The sequence below is a fragment of the Schistocerca serialis genome, chromosome 6, assembly GCF_023864345.2.
Source record: "Schistocerca serialis cubense isolate TAMUIC-IGC-003099 chromosome 6, iqSchSeri2.2, whole genome shotgun sequence".
NCBI classification, from domain to species: Eukaryota; Metazoa; Arthropoda; class Insecta; order Orthoptera; family Acrididae; genus Schistocerca; species Schistocerca serialis.
In genome coordinates, this window is record NC_064643.1 from 565,920,282 (window position 1) to 565,940,775 (window position 20,494).

The window sequence follows — 20,494 nt, forward strand, 5'->3', positions numbered from 1 at the left end:
AGAAGAAAAACTACAAGGGAAGACAGAGACTGGAATATACCCAACAATAACTGAAGACGTTTAGTGTAAGTGCTGTTTTCAGACGAAGAAATTGATAAATGAGAAGAAATCGATGGTGTGACGTCAAACCAAATGATGAAAAAAGTATTTTAACGATGCTATGATTTAATAGTAAAATAATTTTCAAAAATCGTAATTTGGTGAAACAGCTGCACATGGATTCTAACCTGCTTACTGTACACAAGCCTTGTTCTACCTCTAAAATTTTTACCTCACACATTACAAAATCGACGGTTATTTGACATCTGAGGTTTTGTCCTATCAACCGATCTCTTACTTTAGTCAGGTTCTCCGCAGCTCTCTTCAATACCTCCTTATTAGTTACGAGATCTACCCAACTAACCATCAGCATTCTTATATAGCACCACATTTAAAAAGATTCTATTCTTTCTTGTATGAATTGTTCATCGTCCACTTTTCAGTTGCATACAAGAATACACTCAAGACGAATACCTTCAGAAAACACATCCAGATACATTTACATTCGATGTTAGAAATTTCCTCTTTTTCAGAAATGCTTTTCTTGCTATAGCCAATCCGCCTTTCATATCCTCTCTTTTTCGGCCTTCATGTGTGATTTTGGTGGCCAAATATAAAACTCATCTACCACTTCTAGTGTCCCGTTTGCTAATATAATTCGTTCAGTACCGCCTAATTTATTTTTGTCTTTTTATGCTCATCTTAAACTGAAAAGCTAAAGAAACAGGTACAGCAGCCTAATATCGTGGAGCGCCCCCACCAGCACGCAGAAGTAGAGCAACACAACGTGACATGGACTCGACTAATGTCTGAAGTATTGTTGGAGGAGTTGACACCATGAATCCTACAGGGCTGTCCATGAATCCGTAAGAGTACGAGGGGGTGAACATCTCTTCTGAACAGCGCGTTGCAAGTCATCCCAGGTATACTCAATAAGAATCATGTTTGGGGAATTTGGTGGCCAGCGGAAGTGCTTAAATTAAGAAGGGTGTATCTGGAGCCACTCTGTAGCAATTCTGGCCGTGTGAGGTGTCGCATTGTCCTGCTGGAATTGCCCAAGTCCCTCGCAATGCACAATGGACATGAATGGATGCAGGTAATCAGACAGGTTGCTTACGTACCTGTCAGAGTCGTTTTTAGACGTATCAGGGACATCATATAACTCCAAATGCCCACGCCCCACACCATTACAGAGCCTTCACCAGCTCGAACAGCTCCCTGGTGACATGCAGGGTCGATGGATTCATGAGGTGGTCTCCATACCTGTACCCGTCCATCCCCTCGATGCAATTTGAAACTAGACTCGTCTTGCCAGGCAATATGTTTCCAGTCAATAACAGTCCAATGTCGGTGTTAACGGGCTCTGGCGAGGCGTAAAGTTTTGTGTCGTCCAGTCATCAAGGGTATACGAGTGGACGTTCGGCTCAGAAACTCCATATCGATGATGTTTCGTTGGATGGTTAGCATGCGGACACTTACTGATGGCCTAGCATTGAAATTTGCAGCTTTTTGAGGAAGGGTTGCACTTCTGTCACGTTGAACGATTCTCGTCGGTTGTCGTTGGTCCTGTTCTTGGAGGATCTTCTACCGGCTGTAGCGATGTCGGAGATTTTATGTTTTACCGGATTCCTGATATTCGCTGTACACTCGTGAAATGGTCGTACGGGAAAGTCCCCACTTAATCACTACTTCGGAGATGCTGTGTCCCATCGCTTGTGCGCCGACCATAGCACGACGTTCAGATTCACTTAAATCTTGATAACCTACCATTGTTGCAGCAGTAACCGATGTAACGACTGCGCCAAACACTTGTTGTCGTATCAGGTGTTGCTGACCGCAGCGCCTCGTGCTGCGTGTTAAGATATCTCTGAATTTGAATACGCAAGGCTGTACCAGTTTCTCTGGCGCTTCAGTGTATAACCTCTTTTCAAAGTAGTATCAATTCTGTTCAAGAGCTCTTCCAAAATCTTGGCTTCTCTTCATCAAAAAACCCCAAAGTTCATATTTCTTTTCGTTTCACTGAAGTTTAATTCTTTTTCCAATTTTTTTTGCAGTACTGGTTGTTCGGTTTATACACACACACACACACACACACACACACACACACACATATATATATATATATATGTGTATATATATATGAGGTATAAGCTACAAACTGGTCTCATTCCCCTGTCAACTACTGTTTTCCGTGCACGAAAAATCTGGAAACATCGCGAGATATGCAGACCTGAAAATTAATGCATATGATAGCCAGGCCTGCAGGTTGCGCTGTTGTATTTGACCACAAACGGCGCCTGTGCAATGTCCTCAATACGTTGCAAGGGTACGTCGTGTTCCGAAGAGTGCTCTATGTAGTTGTGGGCAAATTGTTGGTGCTCACATAATGGATGCTTCTGTAACCAAGATAGCGAAATGTTTGGTATATTAAGAGGCATCGTATCGATGATTTATACCGTATGCAGGGAAAGCGGGGAAACATCATCCGCTAACTCACAATGCGGACGAAAGTGTGTGGTGAGTGATAGTGACAAACAGCCATTGAAGAAGACTGTGAGGAAAAATAGGAGGAAGACAGTGGCATAAGTCACCGTCTTGTGTACATAGTTCCACTTAGTCAGCGCGTACACAACTTTCCCACCAGAGCGCGCCCCACTAACCACAACAGCGCAGGCGCAGTGCTCGTCCATCTCCGCACTACGAGATGGCGCTGCCTTAGAGATGGACCAAATTCCGCTTCCGCCGATCCGCGTATTAATATGTAACGCAGCCAATGAGATTGCTGCTAACGTAGAACCTTTTCTCCTGCAGATCACACTCGCGCAGTGATACCTGAACGTGCGAGGTATTATAACGAGTGCACAGACCTCCGATGAGTCAGTCTGCATTTGTCTGTACCAGTCTGCATTAGTCTGTACCAATCTATAGTCAAGTTTCAGTCTGCACCTAATAAGACTATCATATTCCTGTACATAGCCATCAAGAAAAATGAATAGACACTTTGTCAAGTATGAGAGATATGTGAGAATAAGATTAACGTACCAAGACCAAAGGAACATCAGATTGTCTATTGTAAATAGCATCCAGAATCAAGTTACGTAATGTTTATGCTTGTTATTATTTTAATAAATGTGTGTGAAAATTAATCAAGTTCTGTTTAAAGTTGGTCACCGTCAATCTGCTACTCTAAGCGTGCAAGTGGTTCAAATGGCTCTGAGCACTATGGGACTTAACAGCTGTGGTCATCAGTCCCCTAGAACTTAGAACTACTTAATCCTAACTAACCTAAGGACATCACACACATCCATGCCCGAGGCAGGATTCGAACCTGCGACCGGAGCAGTCGCGCGGTTCCGGACTGCGCACCTAGAACCGCGAGACCGCGTGCTAGTGGCATTTCTATCGTCTGACCTAACGGCAGAAGATAAACACGCCACGATAAGACCACGAGACATATTGCTGACACTCGCCTACTTCGTTAGAGCGACAAGTCAAATCATCAGATGGTGTGTGTACTGAAGGTCTTACAGTACGCACACCACACACCGCAGAACACTAAATGTCCCACTCGCGGACCCCGTCGGACGAAGAGTGCAGGGAACTGCTTGGCAAGCTGGAAATCCAAAGCCGCTCGTCAGCGATGCAAATGCCCCTTAACAGGAAAACGTGGTGTCGAAGCTCTTACACCTAGACTGTGGAGCAATGGAAGAGCGAAATTTTGTCGGATGAGTGTTCTTACACACGGTTTCCAACTTCCGGTAGAGTTTACATCCTAAGAGTGAAACATGGCGAAGGTTCGGTGATAATCTGACAGCCATTTCGTGGTGTTCCACTGTTACTCTGGGGACACCGCATTACTGCCAAGGATTATGTGACCATTTTGGCCGATCAAGTTCACCCCTTGGTACAGTGTCTGCCCCCAGTGGTGATGCTGTGTTCCAAGACGACAGGGCTCCTGTTCACGCAACTCTGATCGTTCATGACTGGTTTTTGTCAGTAAGAAGAGTAATTGTCTCATCTACCCTTGCCGCCACATTCACCAGATCTCAATATTACTGAGCCTTTGTGTGGAAACAAGAGTGCATGATCGCTACCCACCTCCATCATCGGTTCCTGAAGTTTCCACAGTTTTCAAGAAGAATGGTGTAATATTCCACTGACAACTAAACGGGACATGTATTTATCCATTCCGAGACGACTGAAAACTGTTCTTACTACATCGGTTTCCATACACTGTAAAGCCAACAAGTTATAGCAGTTTGAGCTCCACAAAATGGTGCAAACCGTCACTACTCGTCGGGTTTCTTCAGCTCATAATTTAACTACAGGCCTGTGAACTTTGTTAATGCCTGTTGATGAATTAAGGAATGGTACGTCAGAGGGAGTAACTTCTCTTATTGCTGTATTTTTATATTATTTACACTACTGGCCATTAAAATTGCTACACCAAGAAGAAATGCAGATGATAAACCGATGGTCACAGCCAGTGTGCTTCCTGCCGCCGTTGGATAAGCAGCTGCAGCAGCAAGTCGTATACTCTTAGCTCACTTATTTGTTACATAGTTTAATTCTTAATTTATTTGCGTGTTTTTGGTATTTGCATTGTTTAATTCATAAATTTCGGGCGTTTTATAGTATTTGAAAGTTGTAGCATCGCGTTTTAGTACCTGAATAGCGTAAATTCGCGTAGTCGTCTGTCTTCTGTTTTTGTTTTGAACGGCCAGTGTCGGTAAGCAGCTGCAGCAGCAAGTCGTATACTCTTAGCTCACTTATTTGTTACATAGTTTAATTCTCAATTTCTTTGCGTGTTTTTGGTATTTGCATTGTTTAATTCATAAATTTCGGGCGTATTAATTTGAGAGTTGTAGCATCGCGTTTTAGTGCCTGAATAGTATAAAATCGCGTAGTCTCCTTCCGCCGCCGAGCAGTGTGTCAGCAACGCGCAAGTAGCAGCATTACTGCATTTATTAGGCAATCTTGTATTTTAATAACTGTTTCAATTTTGTGTCGAATTGTTTGTGCTCTCTGTAGATTTGTTCAGACGTTCTTTGCACAACAGTTTTTACCATGGATAGGGACTGCAACTGCTGTGTTCGGATGCAGGCTGAGTTGGCATCCCTTCGCTCCCAGCTTCAGGCAGTGTTGGTTTCAGTCACACAGCTTGAGGCTGTTGCCAATGGGCATCACTGTGGGGGTCTGGATGGGGGTTTGTCGGGGACGGCCAGCTCGTCCTACGCATCCTCCGATCGGACTACGACTGTGGCTGCCCGGGATACTGCCCACATTGAGGCTGATCCCTCACCTGTGGTAGAGTGGGAGGTCGTCTCGAGGTGTGGCAGGGGGCGAAAGACATTCCGGAGGGCTGAACGGAAGGCCTCTCCAGTTTGTCTGACGAACCGGTTTCAGGCTCTGTCTCAGGCTGATACTGATCTTCGGCCAGACATGGCTGCTTGTCCTGTTCCAGAGGTTGCCCCTCAGTCTGCAAGATCCGGGCGGTCGCAGAGGGTGGGCTTACTGGTAGTTGGGAGCTCCAACATCAGGCGCGTAATGGGGCCCCTTAGGGATATGGCAGCAAGAGAGGGGAAGAAAACCAATGTGCACTCCGTGTGCATACCGGGCGCAGTCATTCCAGATGTGGAAAGGGTCCTTCCGGATGCCACGAAGGGTACAGGGTGCACCCATCTGCAGGTGGTCGCTCATGTCGGCACCAATGATGTGTGTCGCTATGGATCGGAGGAAATCCTCTCTGGCTTCCGGCGGCTATCTGATTTGGTGAAGACTGCCAGTCTCGCTAGCGGGATGAAAGCAGAGCTCACCATCTGCAGCATCGTCGACAAGACTGATGCGGACCTTTGGTACAGAGCCGAGTGGAGGGTCTGAATCAGAGTCTGAGACGGTTCTGCGACCGTGTGGGCTGCAGATTCCTCGACTTGCGCCATAGGGTGGTGGGATTTCGGGTTCCGCTGGATAGGTCAGGAGTCCACTTCACGCAACAAGCGGCTACACGGGTAGAAGGGGTTGTGTGGTGTGGACTGGGCGGTTTTTTTAGGTTAGATGGCCTCGGGCAAGTACAGAAAGGGCAACAGCCTCAAAGGGTGCGGGGCAAAGTCAGGACATGCGGGGGCCAAGCAGCAATCGGTATTGTAATTGTAAACTGTCGAAGCTGCATTGGTAAAGTACCGGAACTTCAAGCGCTGATAGAAAGCACCGAAGCTGAAATCGTTGTAGGTACAGAAAGCTGGTTGAAGCCAGAGATAAATTCTGCCGAAATTTTTACAAAGGCACAGACGGTGTTTAGAAAGGATAGATTGCATGCAACCGGTGGTGGCGTGTTTGTCGCTGTTAGTAGTAGTTTATCCTGTAGTGAAGTAGAAGTGGATATTTCCGGTGAACTATTATGGGTGGAGGTTACACTCAACAACCGAACTAGGTTAATAATTGGCTCCTTTTACCGACCTCCCGACTCAGCAGCATTAGTGGCAGAACAACTGAGAGAAAATTTGGAATACATTTCACATAAATTTTCTCAGCATGTTATAGTCTTAGGTGGAGATTTCAATTTACCAGATATAGACTGGGACACTCAGATGTTTAGGACGGGTGGTAGGGACAGAGCATCGAGTGACATTATACTGAGTGCACTATCCGAAAATTACCTCGAGCAATTAAACAGAGAACCGACTCGTGGAGATAACATCTTGGACCTACTGATAACAAACAGACCCGAACTTTTCGACTCCGTATGTACAGAACAGGGAATCAGTGATCATAAGGCCGTTGCAGCATCCCTGAATATGGAAGTTAATAGGAATATAAAAAAGGGAGGAAGGTTTATCTGTTTAGCAAGAGTAATATAAGGCAGATTTCAGACTACCTAACAGATCAAAACGAAAATTTCTGTTCCGACACTGACAATGTTGAGTGTTTATGGAAAAAGTTCAAGGCAATCGTAAAATGCGTTTTAGACAGGTACGTGCCGAGTAAAACTGTGAGGGACGGGAAAAACCCACCGTGGTTCAACAACAAAGTTAGGAAGCTACTGCGAAAGCAAAGTGAGCTTCACTCCAAGTGTAAACGCAGCCAAAACCTCTCAGACAAACAGAAGCTGAACGATGTCAAAGTTGGCGTGAGGAGGGCTATGCGTGAAGCGTTCAGTGAATTCGAAAGTAAAATTCTAGTACCGACTTGACAGAAAATCCTAGGAAGTTCTGGTCTTACGTTAAATCAGTAAGTGGCCCGAAACAGCATATCCAGACACTCCGGGATGATGATGGCATTGAAACAGAGGATGACACGCGTAAAGCTGAAATACTAAACACCTTTTTCCAAAGCTGTTTCACAGAGGAAGACCGCACTGCAGTTCCTTCTCTAAATCCTCGCACAAACGAAAAAATGGCTGACATCGAAATTAGTGTCCAAGGAATAGAAAAGCAACTGGAATCACTCAACAGAGGAAAGTCCACTGGACCTGACGGGATACCAATTCGATTCTACACAGAGTACGCGAAAGAACTTGCCGCCCTTGTAACAGCCGTGTACGGCAAGTCTCTAGAAGAACGGAAGGTTCCAAATGATTGGAAAAGAGCACAGGTAGTCCCAGTCTTCAAGAAGGGTCGTCGAGCAGATGCGCAAAACTATAGACCTATATCTCTGACGTCGATCTGTTGTAGAATTTTAGAACATGTTTTTTGCTCGCGTATCATGTCGTTTTTGGAAACACAGAATCTACTCTGTAGGAATCAACATGGATTCCGGAAACAGCGATCGTGTGAGACCCAACTAGCTTTATTTGTTCATGAGATCCAGAAAACATTAGATAAAGGCTCCCAGGTAGATGCTATTTTCCTTGACTTCCGGAAGGCGTTCGATACAGTTCCGCACTGTCGCCTGATAAACAAAGTAAGAGCCTACAGAATATCAGACCTCCTGTGTGGCTGGATTGAAGAGTTTTTAGCAAACAGAACACAGCATCATGTTCTCAATGGAGAGGCGACTACAGACGTTAAAGTAACCTCTGGCATGCCACAGGGGAGTGTTATAGAAACATTTCTTTTCACAAAATATCAATATATATAATGACCTAGTATATAGTGTCGGAAGTTCCATGTGGCTTTTCGCGGATGATGCTGTATTATACAGTGAAGTTGCAGCATTAGAAAATTGTAGCGAAAAGCAGGAAGATCTGCAGCGGATAGGCACTTGGTGCAGGGAGTGGCAACTGACCCTTAACATGGACAAATGTAATGTATTGCGAATACATAGAAAGAAGGATCCTTTATTGTATGATTATATGATAGCGGAACAAACTCTGGTAGCAGTTACTTCTGTATTCTGTAAAATATCTGGGAGTATGCGTGCGGAACGATTTGAAGTGGAATGATAATATAAAATTAATTGTTGGTAAGGCGGGTACCAGGTTGACATTCATTGGGAGAGTCCTTAGAAAATGTAGTCCATCAACAAAGGAGGTGGCTTACAAAACACTCGTTCGACCTATACTTGAGTATTGCTCATCAGTGTGGGATCCGTACCAGATCGGGTTGACGGAGGAGATAGAGAAGATCCAAAGAAGAGCGGCGCGTTTCGTCACAGGGTTATTTGGTAAGCGTGATAGCGTTACGGAGATGTTTAGCAAACTCAAAAAAAATGATTCAAATGGCTCTGAGCACTATGGGACTTAACATCTTAGGTCATCAGTCCCCTAGAACTTAGAACTACTTAAACCTAACTAACCTAAGGACAGCACACAACACCCAGCCATCACGAGGCAGAGAAAATCCCTGACCCGCCGGGAATCGAACCCGGGAACCCGGGCGTGGGAAGCGAGAACGCTACCGCACGACCACGAGATGCGGGCTTAGCAAACTCAAGTGGCAGACTCTGCAAGAGAGGCGCTCTGCATCGCGGTGTAGCTTGCTCGCCAGGTTTCGAGAGGGTGCGTTTCTGGATGAGGTATCGAATATATTGTTTCCCCCTACTTATACCTCCCGAGGAGATCACGAATGTAAAATTAGAGAGATTCGAGCGCGCACGGAGGCTTTCAGACCGTCGTTCTTCCCGCGAACCATACGCGACTGGAACAGAAAAGGGAGGTAATGACAGTGGCACGTAAAGTGCCCTCCGCCACACACCGTTGGGTGGCTTGCGGAGTATAAATGTAGATGTAGATGTAGATATTCATTGGACAAATATACTCGAACGGACATGTGATTACATTTTCACGCAACTTGGGTGCATAGATCCTGGGAAATCAGTACCCAGAACGACCACCTCTAGCCGTAATATCGGCCTTGATACGCCTGGGCATTGAGTCGAACACAGCTTGGATGGCATGTACAGGAACAGCTGCCCATGCAGCTTCAACACGATACCACAGTTCATCAAGAGTAATGACTGGCGTATTGTGACGAGCCAGTTGCTCGGCCACTATTGACCAGACGTTTCCAGCTGGTGAGAGATCTGGAGAATGTGCTGGCCAGGGCAGCATTCGAACATTTTCTGTATCCAGAAAGGCCCGTACAGGACCTGCAACATGCGGTCGTGCATTATCCTGCTGAAATGTAGGGTTTCGCAGGGATCGAATGAAGGCTAGAGCCACGGGTCGTAACACATCTGAAATGTAACGTCCACTGTTCAAAGTGTCGTCAATGCGAACAAAAGGTGACCGAGACGTGTAACCAATGGCACCCCATACCACCACGCCAGGTGAAACGCCAGTATGGCGATGACGAATACAAGCTTCCAATGTACGTTCACCGCATTGTCGCGAAACACGGATGTGACAATTATGATGCTGTAAACAGAACCTGGATTCATCTGACAAAATGACGTTTTGCCATTCGTGCACCCAGGTTCGTCACTGAGTACACCATCGCAGGCGCTCTGTGATGCAGCGTCAAGGGTAACCGCAGCCATGGTCTCCGAGCTGATAGTCCATGCTGCTGCAAACGTCGTCGAACTGTTCGTGCAGATGGTTGTTGTCTTACACACGTCCCCATTTGCTGACTCAGGGATCGAGACGTCGCTGCACGATCCGTTACTGCCATGCGGATAAGATGCCTGTCATCTCCACTGCTAGTGATACGAGGCCGTTGGGGTCCAGTACGACGTTCCGTATTACCCTCCTGGACCCACCGATTCCATATTCTGCTAACAGTCATTAGATCTCGACCAACGCGAGCAGTAATGTCGCGATACGATAAACCGCAATCGCGATAGGCTACAATCCGACCTTTTATCAAAGTCGGAAACGCGATGGTACGCATTCATCACAACAACGTTTCACCAGGCAACGCCGGTCAACTTCTGTTTCTGTATGGGAAATTGGTTGGAAACTTTCCTCATGTTAGCACTTTGTAGGTGTCGCCACTGGCGCTAACCTTGTGTGAATGCTCTGAAAAGCTAATCATTTACATATCACAGCATCTTCATCCTTTCGGTTCAATTTCGCGTCTGTAGCACGTCATCTTCGTGGTGTAGCATTTTTAATGGCCAATAGTGTATATTCCTGATTTCTCGTGTTACCAAAATCGCATTTTTAATTTTCAATAGGTTTTTACTGTTTTTTGTATAAAATCTTGGTCCCTTTTTTAGTAAAAGATATCGCGTTTTCTTTGAGCAAAGAGGGCACTGTGATACCTACGTCATGCTTTACTGCATATGATTGTAGGATGCAAATTATGTTAAAAATTTGCTGTTTAGCTGTTAATTTTTTCCGTATTGACACCATGTTGAAGAAGTAATAGGTTCTTTAATTAATGATTCGTCAAGACTTTAATATTTGGTATTTACTATATACAATGTAAATGTAATCTACTCGATATGTCTTATGCCTATCTTTTATCATATGGTTTTCATCAATCATTTCATGTCTTATACTTTTTTTAGCACTGAAGACAGTGACAGAAAATTACTTGCTGTAATAAATGATTTCAAACCTCTTACGACAGATGCTGCCAGTTTTGTTGTTCACAAAAGCTATTTTTCGTCACGAAATCATTCAGAGAAGAAAACATCTAACAGTTGCCCTTCTACATCTAGGTTTTTCCTACTAAAAATTTTCTCTTTGAACGCAAGTACTCTCTTGGAAAGACAATATTACTATTTCGGCCTTGAAGTGATACTTCCTGATGATGCTGCTTGTCAAAAGCTTCGGTCAAGTAGCGTAATATTAGAAGTCATTTTCCATTCAGAAACTGAGCCGCCTGTTGTCTAATAGGAAAAGACACGAAGTAGAGGAAAGTTTTTGGGCTGGAGGTGTGCGCAGTTGCTACCAAGCCTTCGAATGAAGCACTAGTGTAATGATCGGATTCATGACACCCAGAGATTTATGGCTCCATATGTCAATTTCTTTTGTTTGCAGAGATGCGTATTGAGCCTGAAGATGGCATATAGAAATGCTGAAACTGGTAACCTTCAAAATAAAATAAACTACATCTTAAGATTGGTGAATTTCAATGACATTGACAATTACGTAACCAGCCGATGTCCCCTGGGCCAACAGAGATTGCTTGTACTTTCGTCAAGAACCGTTCAAAAGTGATAGTGAGGCTTTAATACCCGCGTTACTGACGCGTCGCAGAGAGCCAAACGCCGCGGCGGGAGGTAGCTTTGGCGCGCTGGACCGGCAACTTGGCGGCTCGCGTGGCGAACGCAAAGCGCGGCAGATGCACGCGTGGCGCTTGGCCGTCTATTCCTGGCCGCAGGCGCCTCACCCGGCCTGCGTTTATGACGCGCGGCCTTGCCCCGGATGTACGGATTTACCCATCGATCAGTCGGAGAGCCGACCAATAAAATCCTATTGATCTCCTTGCCCTCGGCACAGACCTGCGTGCCACGTTCATCATTTTTTTTTTTTTTTTTCCTCCTGCCCTCAGAGCGCCGCCAGCAAGTATTGCACGCGCTACAGGCTGTTTGTACGGCGCTACCCTCGCTTTGGCCCTGCCATACCACTTCCCTCGCCATTTACCCTTCATCTCGCCGCGCAATGCGTTTGCCACACTTTGAGCCCGTAACAGGCAATCACAGCCCCCCGGCGCTGTCGGCAACGCTTTAGCAATGGCGTCGCGTATCAAAGGACGGACATTTGTTTGCAACAGAGGTACAAGCCAACTCTTGTAATGCCCATCGAAAGAGCGAATCTCGTAGACTAAAGTGTTAGTATTGGCCGATCTCTAGTAATTAGTTTCTTTGCGCAAATAATGCTAAACATTAAGTGGACAGGTGAATAATGAAATGAAGAGATGCCAAAAAGAGTAGGTGAGGAAAGTTGTCTACGGAAACTTGCCAATAGACGCAACAGCTTAGTAGGACATTTGCTGTAACAACCAGCAATAGTTAACTTGGTGCTGGGAAGAGTGGTAGAGGGAAAAAATAGCAAGGGTAGATAAAGACTAGAGTACGCAGACCAGATTAAAGAAGATCTTGTGGGTACAAGTTACGTAAGATTGGAAAACAAGAAAGGTTAAAATTCAAGAGAGATGAAAGGCTAGTTCAAGGTAAGAAAATATGGAGCACACAAGTAAAACAGCTAGAGACTTCAAAGGATATAATTCTTGAGATGGTTTGTTTAAGATGAATTAGTTGTTTTATTTTTTCTTTATTTTTTATCCATCGCCTTCAGAGCTTCTTATTCTTTTTTCTTGATTTTATTATTCAATACTTCATAGACAGTAAGAACAGAACTCGTAAACAGTAAATCACGTTGCAAAATATACTGTAAAATTTGTAAATATGAACACCATTGTTGTAAATACTTATTTTAATAATGCCAGATAGTCTGAAACTACTATGTTATGTCTATTCGTTGGCACTAAAAGCATCAAGTTCTAAAACTTGCATCGCCAGAACAACGAAAATCTTTGGGTTGAAATAGTCCATACAACTGTTTCTTGATGTACTTGCCATTTCTCCTGGAACACCTTTTATAATGAAAGTACTGAAGCTGATAAACACATATTACAGGCCAAAAGTGTAGTTTTCACTGTCACAGCTTGAGCCAGGATTTGAAGATTTTCACCTTGCTGTTGTGGTCTTCAGTCCAGAGGCTGGTTTGAAGCAGCTCTCAATGCCACTCTACTCTGTGCAAGCTTCTTTATCTCCGAGTAAATACTGCAACCTACATCCTTCTGAATCTGTTTAGTGTATTCATCTCTTGGTCTCCCTCTACGATTATTACCCTCTGCGCTGCCCTCCAATACTAAATCGATGATCCCATGATGCCTCAGAACGTGTCCTACCAACCGATCCGTTCTTCTAGTCAAGTTGTGCCAAAAATTCTTCTTCTCATCCATTCTATTCAGTACCGCCTCATTAGTTACGTGATCTACCCATCCAATCTTCATCATTCTTCTGTAGCACCACTTTCGCAAGCTTCTATTCTCTTCTTGTCCAAACTATTTATCGTCCATGTTTCACTTCCATACATGGCTACACTCTTTACAAATACTTTCTGAAAAGACTTCCTGACACTTAAATCTATACTCGATGTTAACAAATTTCTCTTCTACGGAAACGCTGTCCTTGCCATTGTCAGTCTACATTTTATATCCTCTCTACTTCGACCATTGTCAGTTATTTTGCTCCCTAAATAGCAAAATTCGTCTACTACTTTAAATGTCTCATTTCCTAATCTAATTCCCTCAGCATCACCTGATTTAATTCGACTAAATTCCATTATCCTCATTTTGATTTTGTTGATGTTCATCTTATATCCTCCTTTCAAGACACTGTCCATTCCGTTCAACTGCTCTTCCAGGTCCTTTGCTGTCTCTTACAGAATTACAATGTCATCGGCGAACCTCAAAGTTTTTATTTATTCTCCCTGGATTTTAATACCTACTCCAAATTTTTCTTTTGTTTCCTTTACTGCTTGCTCAATATACAGATTGAATAACATCGGGGAGAGGCTACAACCCTGTCTCACACCCTTCCCAACAACTGCTTCCCTTTCATGCCCGTCGGCTCTTATAGCTGCCATCTGGTTTCTGTACAAATTGTAAATAGCCTTTCGCTCCCTGTGTTTGACCCCTGCCACCTTCAAAACTGGAAAAAGAGTATTCCAGTCAGCATTGTCAAAAGCTTTCTCTATGTCTACAAATGCTAGAAACGTAGGTTTTCCTTTTCTTAATCTGTCTTCTAAGATAAGTCGTAAAGCCAGTATTGCCTCAAGTGTTCCAGAATTTCTACGGATTCCAAACTGATCTTCCCCGAGGTCGGCTTCTACCAATTTTTCCATTCGCCTGTGAAGAATTCGTGTTAGTATTTTGCAGCCGTGACTTATTAAACTGATAGTTCGGTATTTTTCACACTTTTCAGCACTTGTTTTCTTTGGAATTGGAATTAATATATTGTTCTTGAAGTCTGAGGGTATTCCGTCTGTCTCATACACTTTGCTCACCAGATGGTAGAGTTTTGTATTCATGGTAACAACATCCTGCCGAGTAGTCCCCGGCCGGAGATCCGAGTAGGGGACCATTTTACCTCCGGAATATTTTACCCAAGAGGACTCCATCATCATTTAACCATACAGCAAAGCTGCATGCCCTCGAGAAAAATTGCGGCTGTAGTTTCCCTTTGCTTTCAGCCGTTCGCAATACCACCACAGCAAGGCCGTTTTGGTTAATGTTACAAGGTCAGAGCAGTCAATCATCCAGACTGTTGCCCTTGCAACTACTGAAAAAAAAGGACAAGAAAGAAACAACCTATGTCAGCCAAACCCCTCAAGAGGGGTCCGCATAGAAATCTGAAGTAAATTGTCCAAGAATTGTTAGATATTTTTGGTAACAATCTTTCTCCATTACATACATAAATGTTTCAAGTCAGATTACGAAATCTTATGTAGATAGTGATCTTACTCTCGTCTTGAGGGTAAAGTGCTCAAAATTGCATCAATATGGGAGTAAACTGTAGATCTGTATGAAATACAAACGGACACTCTTCTTTATATGGGTGCGTGTGAAATCTTATGGGACTTAACTACTAAGGTTATCAGTCCCTAAGCTTACACACTACTTAATCTAAATTATCCTAAGGACAAACACACACACCCATGCCCGGGGAGGATTCGAACCTCCGCCGGAACCAGCCGCACAGTCCATGACTGCAGCGCCCCAGACCGCTCGGCTAATCCCGCGCGGCACTCTTGTTTATATGTGTACATGTTGTGGTGGTGGTCTCCATTCGATAGACTGAGTTGATGTAAATCTCCACGCTAGTTTATCCTGTGCATGCCTCTCCGTTTCTGGATGACTACCAAAACCTACACCCATCTGGACCTACTGTATTCAAACCTTGGACTCCCTCTACAATTTTTACCCCATTTTACATTTATTTCATTACCAAACTGACGATTTTTGATGCCTCAGAAGGTAATGTAAATTTATTTTCACCTCCTCATTAGTTATTCGCTGTCCCTATTAAATTATAAACATTCTTCTTTAGTACCACATTTCAAGACCTTCTATTCTCTCCCTAACTTAACTGACTCTAGGCAAATACCTTAGGTAACTTCAATTTGTATTTTATGTTGATAATTTCTCTTTTCGGCGGTGGTGGATCTGAACCACGTCGTATTCGCGTGTACCAAGTACTCAGCAGCAAAGGCAATCTTGTACAATTTTTTTTTTTTTGCTTTTGTTTTAATTCATATACCGAACCTGTCGTACTTCACACTCTTATTATAGTTCTATTATGACAGTTGCACTAATGTTAACTTGGCATTGTTGTGGCTATTCCTGGCTGTTTGATGTTCGTCTTTTTCCGTCTTTATTTTACATTAAGAATTTAAAGTTTATACATCGAACCTTTTTTATTGTCTTCTTGTGGAAATTACAATTATGTTAATATGGCACTTTCATAAATACTGCTGGCTTATGGCCTTTGCTGCTCAAAGTCAAAAACAAATAAATAAAAAGTTCCTCTTTTCTTGCTAGTGCCCATCATCAGTTATTTTACTGCCCAAATAGCAGATCTCATCAACTTCCCTTAGAGTTTCATTCTCTAGTCTAACTCCGTCAACATCATTTGATTTAATTCGACTACGTTCAATTATCTTTGTCTTACTTTAGCTGATATTTATCTTACAATCTCTTTTCAAGACACTATCCGTTCCGCTCAATTGACCTTTCAAGTACTCTGCCATAGCTGACAGAATTACAGTGTCATCGGCAAATTTCAAAGCTTTTATTTCTTCTCCGTAAACTTTAATTTTCTTTAAAATATTCTCTTTCTTTTCCATTATTGCTTACTCAGCGTACAGAATGAATAACATCGGGGAGAGGCTGTATCCCTCTCTCCCTTCCTTCTCAACTACTGCTTCCCTTTAGCGACCCTCGACTCTTGTAATTACAGCCTGGTTTCTGTACAAATTGCAGATAACTTTCAGCTCCCTGTATGCTACCTTGCTACCTTAAGACTCCAGAAGAACATATTCCAGTAGACATTGTCAAAAGATTTTTCTTAATCTACAAATGCTAAAGATGTAGGTTCGACTTTCTTCAACCTGTCTTCTAAGGGAAGATGTAGTGATGATTAATATCATCTCTGCCTTCCTACGTTTCTCCGGCACCCAAACTGATCTTTGCAGGGGTCGACTTCTACCACTCTCTCCATGCTTCTGTAAATAATTCCTCAGAAGTTTGCAACCATCCTATGTTAAACTGATGGTTCTGTAATATTTTCTGTCAGACTTCTTTGGAATATGAATTATTAGTTTTCTTGAAGTCTGAGTGTATGTCGCTTGCCTGATTTACGTTGCATTTACATACACAGGTGTCTTTACAAGCGAGTGACACAATGTCAGTGCTCAAATAGATGTGGGAAAGAGATAAGCAAAAAAGTAAATAAGTATAACTCGACCAGACGCTAGTACTATTGGCTGAAACTCATCAAAAGGCACAGTGGCACGAGCCAGTCGGCGGCTGAACAAACGTCAAATTAGCATAAAATGTACTGCGTGCTTGGATAAGCAAGTGATTAGTAATTCAGCGCAATCGCAAGTAGTATGTAAGGGTAATGCCATCTACATTCTGTACATAAGGAAAGATTACGCAGCGGGTTTCTCATTCAGAAATCGCATTTGAATGTCGTTTGTTTGTGAGAAGGTCGTTTTAAGTCTCGTTTACAGTAGAAGAAACTTCTTCATGCACGAGTCACAATTCGACAGTGGTGGGTGGTGGCCTAGTTTCCACGCGATGGGTTTTGAAAGGTCATGTAGAACTCATCGGTCCCAAGAGACCAGCCCCGAGAAGACAGACGTATTGTTGCCTCGATGTGTGCGATCGTTCAATAGCGCTACTTACGTTGAGCCAGGAAATGTTATTGCTTGCAGCAAGACGGGTATCCACAAAGAGAGTGTGACGCCTTTTGGATCACCGAGAACTTTCAGCACATCAATCATTGTTGCAGCTTCCCCTCACACGGAGGCAGAAAGAGGCGCGAAAGCGATGCGCCCGAACATCACATAGGACGCTGGAGTGACACAGTCTCGTCTTTCCAGACGATTCCCACTCTGCTTCTGCCAACAGCATCACGACGCCATACATATGCGTGTAGACTCCGAGTAGAATGAAACTGCATTCATTATAATCATACTGGCCCAGCAGATGCCGTGAAGGTATGGAGTTATCGGGTACAGCGCACGAACACCTGCGGTTCGCACATGCGGTAATTTGGACAGCATTCGTTATCCACTGACGGAAAAAATTGCAACATCAAGGAGTTGTGCAACGTAAAAGAAAGGCGGTAGGCGTGTTTCTACAATTATCAGCACTTCACTCTGAACTAGGTCGCGTAAAAGGGCTACGAGAAGCTGAATGTTGCTATTGGGATATTGCAGAAAGACTTGGCAGTGTTCGAACATTATGAAATACCTAGAAGAAAACGGTCTATTGACACACACTCAACATGGGTTTAGAAAACATAGTTCCCCTGAAACACAACTAGCTCTTTATTCACATGAAGTGCAGAGTGCTATTGACAAGGGATTTCAGATAGATTCCATATTTCTGGATTTCCGGAAGGCTTTTGACACTGTACCACACAAGCGGCTCGTAGTGAAATTGCGTGCTTATGGAATATCGTCTCGGTTATGTGACTGGATTTGTGATTTCCTCTCAGAGAGGTCACAGTTCGTAGTAACTGACGGAAAGTCATCGAGTAAAACAGAGGAAATACCTAGGAATTACAATTACGAACAACTTAAATTGGAAGGAACATACAGAAAATGTTGTGGGGAAGGCTAACCAAAGACTGCGTTTTATTGGCAGGACACTTAGAAAATGTAATAGATCTACTAAGGAGACTGCCTACACTACGCTTGTCAGTCCTCTTTTAGAATACTGCTGGGATCCTTACCATATAGGACTGACGGAGTACATCGAAAAAGTTCAAAGAAAGGCAGCACGTTTCGTATTATCGCGAAATATGGGAGAGAGTGTCACGGAGGTGATACAGGATTTGGGCTGCACATCATTAAAAGAAAGGCGTTTTTCGTTGCGACGGAATCTTCTCACGAAATTCCAATCACCAACTTTCTCCTCCGAATGCGAAAATATTCTGTCGACACCGACCTACATAGGGAAGAACGATCACCAAGATAAAAAAAAAAAAAGAAAATGGAAATCAGAGCTCGTACGGAAAGATATAGGTGTTCATTCTTTCCGCGCTCTATACGAGATTGGAAAATAGAGAATTGTGAAGGTGGTTCGATGAACCCCCTGCCAGGCACTTAAATATGTGAAACTTCCTGGCAGATTAAAATTGTGTGCCGGACCGAGACTCGAACTCGGGACCTTTGCCTTTCGCGGGCAAGTGCTCTACCAACTGAGCTACCCGAGCACAGTTTTAATCTGCCAGGAAGTTTCATATCAGCGCACACTCCGCTGCAGAGTGAAAATCACATTCACTTAAATATGATTTGCAGAGTATCCATGTAGATGTAGATGTAGATGTAGATGTAGAATGTAGGCACTGTAGATGATAGTTGGCAGAGGTATTCACGAGAATTACAGTCGCAAGAAGATCGGGATTCTGACGGCTACATGTCACTACCGAGGAGGAAGGCCACCGTGTTCGGGATATGGTTGTGGCGCATCGTACTGCATATGCTGCAGCAATTTCAGCAGCAGTTGGTGCCACACTGACACAACGAATTGTCACATATCGATTACTTTAATGACAGCTCCGAGCCAGACGCCCTGTAGCGGGCACTCCACTGACTCCAAAACACTACCATTTGAGACTTCAGTGGTGTCAAGTGAGAGCTCATTGATGGGTAGGGCGGAGGTCTGTTATGTTTCCTGATGACGGATAGTTCTGCTCGCTGCCAGTTACGGCCCTGCGTTGGTTAGGAGGAGACCAGTCGAGGCCTGCAACCAACCTGTCTTGGGGTGCCGGATACATTTGACCTACACCTGGGGTTATGATCTGGGGTACTACTGTGTGTGACTGTACGAGCACTCTAGTCGTTATCGCATGCAGCCTGACTGCAAATCCGTACTTCAGTCCTGTTATTCGTCCTGTTGAGCTGCCACTCATCAACAGCATTCCAGGGTATGTTTTCCAGTAGAATAACGGTCGCCCACAAACCGCTGTTGTAACCAAGTATGATCTACAGAAAGTCGACAAGTTACCTTTGCCTGCTCGATCACCAGATCTGTCTCCAATCCAGTACATATGGCACATCATCGGATGACAACTCCACCGTAATACACAAACAGCATTATCTGTCCCTTTATTGACCGAACAAGTGCAACATGCATGGAACTCTACCCCTCAAACTGACGTCCCTCCCATGTAAAACACAATGCATGCATGTTACATTCAATAGTCTGGTGGTTACACTGGTTATTAATGTGCCAACATTTCCTATTTGCAGTGGCGTATCTCGCGCTTCCATTTACCTGTGATTTTGCCATGTTAATCACTTAAATGTTACCTAGACCAATGTACTCCCGAAATTTCACTACTCTTCACTGATTCATTTTTTGGTGTTGCGGTTTTTTTCCACCATTGTACTTCTGACGTTTTAAACTCAGCGGTAGTGCCCTATGTTCGAAGTCTTCTTGAAGACAACTCAAGATCACATGTTGCCGATGCTGTCATAAACCACCTTGCCCCAGACCTTCCACCCATTTAAAACATCGGGTCATTGGTCTGCTGATATAAATGGCACCCTCCGCTCAGTGTTCAGTTGATAAACTCTGGCATAGTGTTGCTGCAGAATAATGTAACAGTTTCTGTCATCCAAGCTTACTTCGACTTTATGCCCAGCAGGGTGCCGGCGTCTGTGGCCGAGCGGTTCTAGGCGCTTCAGACCGGAACCGCGCTGCTGCTACGGTCGCAGATTCGAATCCTGCCCCGTGCATGGATGTGTGTGATGTCCTTAGGTTAGTTAGGTTTAAGTAGTTCTAAGTCTAGGGGACTGGTGACCTCAGATGTTAAGTCCCACAGTGCT

At 44.0% G+C, this 20,494-nt stretch overlaps 1 non-coding gene across 1 annotated transcript; it reads right to left on the reverse strand.

Moving 5' to 3' along the window:
• Window positions 1-18,802: 18,802 nt before the first annotated feature.
• Window positions 18,803-18,877, reverse strand: Trnas-cga (transfer RNA serine (anticodon CGA)). The gene has a single exon. It is a non-coding gene; the product is annotated as a tRNA-Ser (tRNA).
• Window positions 18,878-20,494: the final 1,617 nt, after the last annotated feature.